General features: G+C 47.2%; 1 pseudogene; it reads right to left on the bottom strand.

The window, feature by feature from the left end:
- Window positions 1–3,693: 3,693 nt before the first annotated feature.
- On the bottom strand, window positions 3,694–5,914 carry LOC138505027 (protocadherin gamma-C5-like; annotated as a pseudogene).
- Between the last annotated feature and the right edge of the window lie 5,801 nt (window positions 5,915–11,715).

Raw genomic sequence — 11,715 nt, 5'->3', positions numbered from 1 at the left:
TGTGTAATGGGTTGGACCTTCTTGGCAAAACCGTCAATAAACCGGCGGTAGAAATTAGAAAATCCTAACATCGTTTGAATGTCCTTCACTGAACTCGGAGAGGGCCAGTTGGCAATGGCCTGCACTTTCTTTTGATCCATTGTGATGCCTTGAGGTGACAGGATAAATCCTAGGAATTCAACTGTGGTTTGATGAAATTGGCACTTCTCAAGCTTGGCATACAATTTATGTTCCCGTAGCCTCTGTAAGACAGCCTTCACATGGCCCTGATGTTCAGCAGCGTTGCGAGAATAGATTAAGATATCATCGATGTACACAATGGCAAAGACATCTAAGTAACCACGTAACACCTCGTCTAAAAAGTGCTGGAATGCTGCTGGGGCGTTACACAGCCCGAAGGGCATGACCTGATATTCGTACAGACCAAACTTGGTCCGAAAGGCCGTTTTCCATTCGTCGCCCTCTCTGACGCGCACCAGATGATACGCGCCTCGCAGATCTAACTTCGTGTATACGGTGGACCCTCGTACTTGGTCCAACAACACTGGGATTAAGGGCAACGGGTAACGGTTTTTGATGGTAATGCGATTTATCGCTCTATAATCGATGCACGTCCTCAGGTCTCCCGTCTTTGTTGGTATGAAAAACAAAGGGGAGGATATCGGGGACGTAGAATGTCGTATGAAGCCGTTTGCTAAATTGGTTTCGATGTATTCCTTCAGATGTTCATTCTCGGCTTCTGTGAGTGCGTATATTCTGCTACAAGGTAGCACAGCGCCCGCTTCTAGGTCTATGCGACAGTCAAATGGCCTGTGTTGTGGTTATGTCTCGGCGGCCACCTTACTGAAGACATCCCGATACTCCACGTACTCTTCAGGTAAAACCACTTCTGTGCTGCCTCCTACGTAGTGGGGACGACACTTCCCCACACTGCAATTAGCCTGGCAATGCATTGACGAGAACTGCAGAGTTCCTGCGGCCCAATCCACGGCTGGATTGTGGAGTCTTAGCCAAGTTAGGCCCAAAATGAATCCAAATTGTGGTGCAGAAATCACATCAAACTCAATACTTTCTTGATGTCCCTTCCCACACTTTAATTGCATGGGCTGTGTATGCTGAGTTATTGGGCCTGAAACCAACGGTGATCCATCCACTGATTTCACTTGTTCTGGCTGTTCTTTAGTTACCAATGAAAGTCCTAGTTTTTTAGCTACTTGATCGTCTACAAAATTACCAGTGGCCCCTGAGTCGACCATCAGTGACACTGGTATGCGCCTTCCTTGTACTTCCAGATGGCCAGCCAGCATAATGTGAGCTGACGGAGTGTGATGAACATTTGCTAGCATCTTTGGGGTATCTTCAGATTCGCTCGCCCTCACCCCCCTCACGGACGAGCTGGGGCGTTTCCCAACTGGGTTCCTTTGGTGGATGGTTTATTGGTGCATTCTCGGATGAAGTGGCCCGACTTTCCGCAGTAAAGACATAATTTTTCTCTCCTTCTTCTCTCTTTCTCCTCCTTGGTTAAGGGGCCTCGTATGGTTCCAATCTTCATCGGTTCCTCGGTTCCCTTCTCGGATAACTTGGAGTTTTTCTGTTGGTCTAGCTGAACCATAGGCTTACTGTCCCATTTACGACGGTCTTGGCGAAGTTCACTTTGTCTCTGATCTAATCGTAATGCAAGATCAATCATGGTGGAACAGTCTTCTGGTTGGGGGTCTACTTGTGCGATTAAATCCTTCAGGTCCTCCCTTAGACCCTGATAGAACAGGGCCATTCTCTTTTCCTGGGGCCAATCAGTTTCCACAGCCAATCGATTGAAAGCCGTGACATACAAAACCAGGTCTCTGCTTCCTTGCCTCAGTGTCAGCAATTCTCGATCTTTAATCAATGTTGCAGCCCTACGGTTGAATATTTTACCGAATTCATCTACAAAGGTATCCCAGTTGTACAATAAGGTATCGTCTTTGCAAACTAGTGGTGTTGCCCAAGAAGCTGCATCCCCCATGAGATAGGATATTACGAATGCTGTGCGGGCTTGTGCGGTTCTAAAAATTCCTGGCTTGGTCAAAAAATGCAACTGACACTGCATGATGAACTGGCTAAAATTCTGTGGGTCCCCATGGTATCTTTCGGGTGCAGCAAGGGGCAGGGATGGTACCGTGGCTACCTGCACTTGTACTGGCACTGGTGGGGGTTGTCTGGGCAAGGGCGTTGCTTTGGCCTGAGTCTGGATAGTCAGGGTATGGACTTGACCTGCTAAGTTCTGATAGTCCTGCCTGGTTGCTGCCAATTCAGCCTTGAGGTCCTGGAGAAGGGCTACTACATCTGCCATGATTGTGCTGCCTAGGCGCCGAAAGAATACGTGGGCTCGCAATTCTGTTAGATCCTCACTCCTCTTGACAGGCGCAGAGGCAGCACAAACTCCTCCCTCCCCATTGGGTCTTGGCACCTGGGAAATGAAAACCGCAGGCCACCGCAATCCTCTGGGGAAAGAGGGTTAGGGTTCGTTGAATGGATGGGTAGAGGGAGTTCAGGATAACCGGAGAGAGGTTTAGGGTATCACAATGGATGGGAAAGGGGGTTTCAGGGAAACAAGCTCCTCGGCTCCAAGGCTCCTCTTGCGGATGGTTGTAGGCGTTGACTTCGCTCACACACTTTCTCACTAACTTCACTCTCACAGAAATTCTCCTTGGAGGCCTTTGTACTGGAGCCTCTGACCAGCTTGCACACCTAGAACAGTGTTCTCTAGTGTTGACTGATTTTCACACTGCCTTCTCAAACATGAACTATGCCCTCATTACTTCATGAAGGCAAACCCTACCAACCTCACATCATATCGTGGTTACCTCCCCACCAATATGCAGATTACGTGTTCCCCACCACACCCTGTGCAAAAGTAGCAACAAACAAATAACATGCACACGAGGTGCTAAAGCACTTAGCTCAATGTTCTGTGGAGTTCTAGGTCCTTCGGCCTTTTCGGGTTGATAGGCGTGATATGTCTCACCGATCCGATCAAACAAATGAGCTGAAAATAGCAAAACAAAGTCAGTGCACGTGCGTGCGAAATTGCCGTTCCAACGGAACGTTCCCTAAAGGGTTAAAGATCTGTTAACGGTGCGGTTGCTTCATCGCCAAGCTAACTCCAACTCTGGGTTAGTATCATGCTTTGCATGCAATAATGTCGTGCTTCCGAAAACGTCAACAGTATAATTCCTCAGCGTGCATCACGTTCACTCCCCACGGGAGAAATCAGCTGTCTAGTAAAAGACTTGTACTTAGCTCTTTCATGTACGGGGGGCCGGGGGTAGAGCTGGCGGGCGTGCCCCGCGTAGGCGTGCCTGCAGGAGCTCGAGGGAAACACGTCCTCTCTCGCCGATGGCCAGGATTGTGAGCGCTGCTCCCTGGGCGCGGCTCGCGCATGCGCATTAGCGCGCGTGTGATCCTTTTCCTCCCAGCAGGCCCGTGATGTGCTCGGCCTGCTGGGTAATGTAGTCCCTGGGCGGTTCTCCTTCCCGAAAAGGCCTTTTTCCTGCAAAACGGAAGGAGAACACGCCTGGACAAGGTGATGGGACTCCCCAGGGCCCTTTTACCTCCTCCCAAAACCCCCAAAACACTGCCAATTGTCCCAGCCCTGACACCCTGACAGTTTTCAGCTCCCCCAAGTATGGTGATATCCGAAATAAGGAGGGGTCAGTCAGTGCACTGCAGAAAGTTGTAGGAGAGTCAGGCATTGTGGCCAGAGTCTGCATCCACCACGTGACCTTCCAGACCAAGTAGCCCAACGGGAAGGCCTGGCTAATGGCTTGTTCCACTGTGATCTTGCTGGAAGGCTTGGGGTACAGCACCATGGGGGCATTGTCATTCTGGTCCAGGATATAAAGGACCACCATTACATTGGAGCTCAGCTTTGGAGAGCCAGCGTCTTATGCCCCCACTGTGATCTGCACGATTTGGAGAAGCTCATAGTCGAAGGAGCGCTGGGCGAAGATGTTGCCGTTGTTGGAGCTGATGTAAATGTAGGACGAGGCCGGGGAGCCTGCAATGTGACTTTCTTCTATGGAGTAGGTGATCCCCGAGTACTCCCACTCTTCTGGGTCCGATGTGATCACGGTGCAGAGCAAGGAACCTAGCTCATTGTTCTCCTTAATGTGGGCATTGATGAAGCGATGAGCGGACTGTGATGTGTTGTCACTGACCAACGGAAATATTGACCACAATGGTTTTCTGCACCTGCAGGGGTGGGACACCCAGGTCTGTCACAAGCAGCTCAATTGTATATTGGGAAAGGCTCTCCTGGTCCAGGGCCTCAACTGTCACCTCGAGTAGTGATTACCCAGTGATTTGACCTTAATCACTTAACTGCTGAGCTTTAATCAAGCATGTAAAAATACTCATCTTTAGCATTTAAGGGGTTACAGGAAGGGCTGTCAGGATCAGGTCCGACTCTGGTAACCACAGTTGAGTATGATGACCAGGGGCTCCTTTCACAGGGAGACTTTCCTTCCGAGGATTCAGCCTGCAGAGAGCAATAGGGCAACTGTCAGACTACGGGCTCAGGTGAAAAGGCAGGAGCAACAGCAGAGCTAAAAGGATGGACAAGACACATACATTACATTAAGGTGCCCATACAGTAGCAATTTTTTGATAAGTAACACCTCTCTCAAACAATATCCAACTCCAACTCCTACCTGCTTTGGTGAAGATGAAGACGATGAACCTTTTTGACGAGCTCCTGTCAGAAAGTCCAGAGAGTCAAGGTGTCCAAAAGGAAAGCACCAGGAAGAACTCTGACAAGGTCCTTTGCACCACAAGGATACCTGACCCATAAGACACAAGGGAACAATCTAGGGAGGATGAAGGTAGTCCAGTTCCCACAGGAGAAGGGTCCAAAAAAAGATTTTCTGATCTAACGGCCCAAAAATGTAAATGAAAACCCAAGAAAATCCAAGTTCATATAAAAAAGTCCAGGTGAAAAAAAAAAAAGGCAATCCAGGGTGAGGACATTTATGAGAATCCTTAGGGCAGACATGTGAAAAATCTGTAGGGATTGTGGCGAAGCAGAGCAGTCCCAGCTAGCCAACCAGAATGAGGAGGGAGCAGTTCAAGGAGAATAGCCTAGTTCAGGGGGAGCCGGGTGGTCCGTCAGGTGAATCGATGCGCCAGAAGCAGACAAGGGCAGTCCAGAATTGAAGTCTAGAGTAAGCAGAAGCCAGGGAGTTCAGGAAGCCGGGAAGAGATAAACATAGACCAAAAACAAAGAAAACTGCTTGCCTTGCCGGGCGAAATGCAATGGTTAAGGACCGCCACACGGCGAGTTCTAATTGCTTATGTACAAACAATTTCCGGGTCGCGTCGGTGAACCGAACGTGTGACAAGTCATGTGAGCGAAGTCACAGGATTCCTGGGACATGTCGTTAACGGCAAACAGTGTACAGTGCATTGCCCTAAACTCCACGGCAGAGGCCACTGTTGGGGTAGATTGGCATGGAGGGCATGGGCGGCCTTTGGGGGTGAGCGGACTGTGACAGGAGGGGATATTTCCAGATGCACCTGTCCATTTTGCCCAGAATCCCTGTCTCTCACTCGGAAGATGCCCACGGCAGTGTCCATGGGGGTGTTCTCATGCACAGAGGAGGCCAGCGAAGTCTACAGCAGCTCAAGACCATTTTCATAGACATCCTAGATGTCCACATGGATCACACAGCACTCATCAATTTCTGGAATGCCTCGTTCTCCCTCTTACGTGCATCTCATAAACGTGTGACTCCTTGAAGTCCAGCGTGCCCCCCAGACAGAGTAGGGGCGTGTGCAGCTCCAGGAGGAGGAGGCTGTGGACTAAGTCGGACATATGCTCCTCGTACGAGTACTCGACCTCTCCATTGAGGCCCCTTTCTGAGTCAGTGGCGTTCATCTATACCAGCACCATGCCTGCATGCAGCATGGTGGAAGGCAGGCAGCTCTGCCTGACTCTCACAGCATCTTCACTGCTGTTGCTGTGACTGTGGGTCACAGGGGCCCCTAAGCCCTGCTATGCCACTGCCTGCATCTTCTGTTAAAAAAAAAAAAGATATTTTTTCTTCTTTAAATACAGAGGTTGCAAGGGAGAGAGCAGGACTAGCGGCTATGACCAAAGGTGTCCCAGCTGTGACCCCTGGAAACCCCTAAATGAAGTCCTGCCTATAAATGTGTCACAGGTGCTGGATCCGTTTGGGGATACAATCAACTAAGGCTGGATAACCTTAATACAAAATAAATACCTTGAGCGCCTCACAAGTCTTGTAGGAAGCATCCATCCTTATCCCCAGTTGGGAGTTGGGCATTTGGCGCGGATGAATCCCAGGTCTTGCACAATGATTCCTCATCCAATCACGAGCCTCAAACCTTTGTTCAAATCACACATTCATTAATCAAGTTTATCCAGTTAATCCAAGCCGCCTTGAGCTGTTTGATGAGGTTTGTTCAGCCAATCAGAGGCTGGGCTTCTCCTAGAGGAATTTAGTCTATCCATATAAGGCCCCGCTCACTTGATGTTCCTATGTGGTGTTTGGTAGGCCCGGAGGGAAGAAGTACACAGGGTAACCACTGCTGTTGTTCATCAGTCTTTTGTCTAGTTTCCTGTTGTTTAGTGTCTTTAGTTTATTTTTGAGCCCTTTTGCTTTCCAAACTGTCCCCTCCATAATGCACATTTACAATGTCTGGACATTTAAAGTAAGACATACTCTCACAGAATGAAAACAAGCTTGCCGAGTTTAAGCTATATGCCACAAAACATCCACCTCTACCAATACAATACTTCTAAAGATGCCATGATTTTTAGTATGCACCTTTAATGACTGAATTGAAGAGTCCCCTAGAATCCACACAGTCTGCATTCTCAAACACATAGCCATAGCCATGTTCAGTGCTCTCACAACTCCTGAAAACAAAACTCCTGCTAGCCTCTCTTCCTGTACATCACACCCAGCAAACCTGATTAGGCTAATCCCCAAAGTCCCCTTTCCATGCCAGGCATCCTCAAAAGGCCTGGATGTGTCCGCAGACCCTTTAACACAGGGATAGCCCTTCTACACTTTCCCTTTTCATGTTTTCAACATTTCCTCATTGACTGCTTTCAGAGAGTCACACATCCATCCACCAATCACTTCCAAAACCTCTACACCTAACCATTTAATCTCAGTTCAACACATCCGATGTACACTTGAACTCTCAGAGTACATACCCACTGTTACTGAAAGGCATTTCCATCAAAAACTACTGTTGCATTTCTAGATTTAACAAGATCTGCATCTAAAAAAACATAGTACAGGTGTGCTTATATTAAAAAAAAAGAAATCTTCAACTCTTTCACAAATATACATATATATAGAGGGTTCCTGATATTTACCCTGTAACAAGCTTGTCAATAAGCATGTTCTCTTTGTTAACCACTCTAGCAAATGCCATGCAGTGCAGCATTCATCACCTGCTCACATGAAGCAGCAAACAAAATGGAATGCCATATTTCTTTTTACAAGCATTTTGATGAAAATTAAAAAATGCATATCTGCATGTACAGCAGCACTGTGTCACTTTTTCGTAAAACAAAAGAAACACTGATAAAATAGATTTCTAGACCATTTTTAAGCGTGCTTAGTGTCTGCCAGTTTAATATGTTGGCCGCACATGCATACATCCCAACATCACCCATTCCAATCTATTGGTGCTTATTAAGTCTTCATTTTTCCTTTGCATGCTCTCACTACCAATTCCACTTCTCCCATTTTAAAATTTAAACTAAAAGTCCCAGAATGCAATGGAAAAAATGACTTAACTTCAAGATTAAAAACTGTGGCATGTATATCAAATAAACATATACAATGCTGTGCTTTTTAAAATATTTTTTGGGGGAAGCATTTTGAAGAAAGTAAAACAATACATGTATGCATTTATATCAACCCTGTGTCACTTTTACAAAAAAACAAAGTCCTACTTCTTTCTTGACATTCTGGGACATGTACTCCAACTTTTATAATAGGAGAAACAGGGCTACAAGTCCCAGAATGCAAACAAAAAATCTACGACTACATACCCACCTACAGATTAGAATTCATCAAGTTGGCAAGCATGCATATAGTCATAATATATTAAACTTCCACACACCAACTGCCATTTAAAAGTGTACTACAAATATTTTTTAATCAACTTTTCTTCTCTTTTCCAAAACATTACAGAGCTTCTATAAATGCACATACACATTTCTTAATTTTCATGAAAATACTCCTAAAAGCAAACATTTTTAACTGTCCCCGAATTTTATTAATTAAGTTGCCAACCACTCCTCCTTCCTTCATAAATAACAATCTTGCTTACTAAAAGTACATCACCATTACCACATATCCCGACTAACTTTCTTTTAATATTACAGGAAAGACGCACATTACTGAAGACAAGAACCGAAAAAAGGAATACCCTTCACATCCAACAAAGTAAGTACATTATTGTACATATATATGTATGTAATTACAGCAGCAAAGTCCCACTACATACTACCCTAGAATACTCTTTGCAAACCAACATTTATTTCACTCTAGGCCATTATATTCTACCATTCACATCCAAACCCCACCATTGCAACACAAACTCTGTTTCTGAAACCAGCACGAATGTGCTCATTCCGAGGTTGGCAGTTTCCCACAGGTGCCACAGGATGGTTGCTGCCGACCCCGAAACACTGCTTCCGGAACCTTACTTGTCGGTGTCAACAGGACATTACAAGTCCCGGAGGTGCGAGAAGTCAGGCGTTGGATTTGGTAAGTCCCCATTCCCTTGGAGTCCCATAGAACTCCACGGGAATGGGGACTCAGAAGCACTGGCACCATTGCTAACAGTGCTGGTGCTTTCGTAACAACTCTGCCTGCAGGGGCCGTTCCACCCGTCAGGGTTAGACCTGCCGGGTGCAATGGCCCCTGTAGGCAGACTTGTAGTGTGGTGGCCCGGAAACAAGGGTGCCGGTAAACTTACCAGCACCCTTGTTTCCGGACTGCCATATTCGTAATGAGGCCCAATGTCCCTACAGATTCAATCACACCACCACTCCCTTACTCACTAACTCAACACCATCACACCTCTGCAGACTCATACTCTCACAACCTTCCAAACCACACCAAATATACATCCTCACAATCAAACAGCACTCTATTCATCTCTACAATCACACCCAACATCCCATGCAAAACACATGCATATATATTGCACAACTTTCCAACCAAAAATTTCTCTTTTCCAAACAGACACAACTTAGTCATGGTAAAGCAATCCAAACAATGTATATTAAAGAAAATGTCCTACCATAGAGTTCTTCACAATCCTATAAAAACAGTTGTAATATCACAATCTACTCTTAAACTCGCAGGAGACTAATACTACAAGCTCTAATTGACAGTGCTTTTCTATTAAAGAGAACATTGTTTATATTGATTTGAAACATAATGGAACCACTAATTAAATTAATGCATACATTACAAGTACTTCTAAACATGCGCAGTGTCAAGCAGCTTATCCTGACTGTAAAACTGTTAGATGATATTTGTTATTTAAATTTAATATGCAAAATACATTTGAGATCACTGGAGCCAAGTTGGGAATTGATAGGTTCCTGAGAAATTGCAGATTATGTGGAACATTAACTCTAGAAACTGGCGAACTAATTATGGGGCCGATTCATGGAACAAACGTGCGCCGAAAATCCCAGCGCAAGCAGGCGCAAGGAGGCGCAAGCGTGAGAAAGCAAGTGCACGCGTGCGATTCAAGGAAGGCGCTGCGCTACTTTCACACTGCTTGTGCGTCAAATCCGTGCATGGCGCACGCGGGCACACACATCATAAAACAGCGTGCGCTTTGCGCACAGCAAAAGCGCACATAGTGCAGCGCACACAACAAAAGTGGGCTGAACAGTGGGCGTAACACGCGGAATGGGGAACAACGCATGAAAAAGAAGGCATAACTGGGGAAGTACTGCAGGGAACTACACGGAACGCCGTCATGCACGCGAACAACCCGTATTCATGGATTCGAATACAGGAAAACCACGCACGGCAAAAGACGCACACAGGCGTCAACGCATCCGCCACTCGAAGGCAGGCATAAGAGTCCCCGCGCACAGCATAAACGTGCGCGCTAACAACAAACACGTATATACAGCTACGATGAATGCCCCATTTGTCGCAGCACTGATCGTGGGACACCGCAGAAGGAGGACAATAGCCAGGGTACGCATTTTTTCACCACGGACAAGCATTTTTGTGATACCTGATGACCAGGTCTATGGCAGGTATACGTTTCCACCCCCATATCATCCTAGACCTGGTCAGGGAGTGGGAAGATGACCTAACATCCCCCACCCTCTGCTCCCAAGCATTGAGCCCCTTGGAGAAGGTGCACAATGTCCTGCATTTTTTGGCCACTGGGTCTTTTCAGCGGACTACTGCCATAGTGGGTGGGGTCTCACAGGCCACGGAGTCACGCTGCCTACACCAGGTATTGGCAATCATGACAGCGCGCCCATCAGAACACCCGCAGAAAGGCAGGCCATTGTCCAGGACTTTTACAGGGTGGCACACTTCCCCAAAGTGCTTGGTGCCATAGATTGCACCCATGTGGCCCTACGTCCACTTAGGGCCACTGAGCACATCTACCGAAACCGCAAACACTGGCATTCCATCAAGGTACAGGTGGTATGCGATGCAAAGGGAATCTTCACCTCTGTCTATGCAAACTACCCCGGCTCGACCCATGACAGTTTCATATACAGAATGTCCGCCCTGAGCCGGGACCTGGATGCTGGGCAGCATGGTGACACATGGCTCCTAGGTGAGTACAAATGCCTGTGCACATGCATGCATGTCACACACACACACAAATACACAAACCCCAATAATCACAACCATTATCACCTCTCCAGGGGACAGTGCCAACCCTCTGAGCAACCACATGATGACGCCAATCCGGAACCCCACCACACCACCCCAGGTAAGATGCAACGCGGCCCAATAGTGGAGTGCACATTCGAAGTGCTCAAGTCACGCTTCCGCTCCCTTGACCGCTCTGGCGGGCAGCTACTCTATGCACCCGCAGTAGTGTGCAGGATCATTGTGGCAGCATGTGTCCTGCACAATGTTGCAACACGGCAGGGCGTACCAGTGGACATGGTGGTGCCCCCACATCCCCAACCACAGGCACAGGAGCTGCCCGTGGGAGGGGATAGGCCATGTGGCGACGAAGCCCGGTCCCAGCTTGTGGCCAGATTTTTCACCTAAACTCCCAACCCTGCGGAGTGCACACAGGCCTGGCACATACCAGGTGACAATCGATGATGACAAAGAGACAGTCAACAGTCAAAACCTTACCACCCTGAGATTGTTGCCATGGAATTGCCACATTGTGTGCATCCTTAGCTACTTAAACACAAGCAATCCTGTGTGACCAAAAGGCACAAATGCAAGGTGTGAATCACACAGACCTGCAAAACAGGCCATGACTATCACTGGTATGTCACTCAAACCCTCCCAAACCACAACATGACATGGCAAGCAACACAGTACCAATAAGGTACACATTGCCATGTGAAAAATGTAAATGGGCCTGACATGGAATCAGATGAAATGACTGACCAACAACCTCCCACCCAAAATAAGTCATACCCAAATGCATTCCAAAAGTCATATTTGAAACATA

The sequence above is a fragment of the Ambystoma mexicanum genome, chromosome 11 (genome assembly GCF_040938575.1).
Source record: "Ambystoma mexicanum isolate Mex_15411 chromosome 11, UKY_AmexF1_1, whole genome shotgun sequence".
Taxonomy (NCBI): Eukaryota; Metazoa; Chordata; class Amphibia; order Caudata; family Ambystomatidae; genus Ambystoma; species Ambystoma mexicanum.
The sequence above is the reverse complement of the archived record's forward strand: the minus strand, read 5'-3'. Positions and strand labels throughout refer to the sequence as shown.